The sequence below is a fragment of the Penaeus monodon genome, chromosome 32, assembly GCF_015228065.2.
Source record: "Penaeus monodon isolate SGIC_2016 chromosome 32, NSTDA_Pmon_1, whole genome shotgun sequence".
Classification (NCBI taxonomy): Eukaryota; Metazoa; Arthropoda; class Malacostraca; order Decapoda; family Penaeidae; genus Penaeus; species Penaeus monodon.
Window position 1 is genome coordinate 9,724,914 of NC_051417.1, and position 242 is coordinate 9,725,155.

General features: G+C 29.3%; 1 protein-coding gene across 3 annotated transcripts in view; it reads right to left on the reverse strand.

Moving 5' to 3' along the window:
• LOC119593492 (locomotion-related protein Hikaru genki-like) overlaps nucleotides 1-242 on the reverse strand; it is a 249,107-nt gene that overhangs the window by 6,634 nt on the left and 242,231 nt on the right. The gene's annotated exons all lie outside the window — the stretch shown is intronic.

The window sequence follows — 242 nt, forward strand, 5'->3', positions numbered from 1 at the left end:
ATATATCTTTATAAGGCGATATTTGGTAGAATGGAGATAGTACTCTAAATGTCACTTACTTTGGTTTAATTAATGATATTCAAACTGCAGTACATCAGCGGTGCTGCTGAATATATATGATATCTGTTTTAGTATGGTATGTGTTTGCCTGAGTATGTCATCATTATTATTAGTAGTAATGGGTACAGAAATAGCAAGATTATTTATAAAAAATGACTGCAATAATCAAAGATAATTAAAGC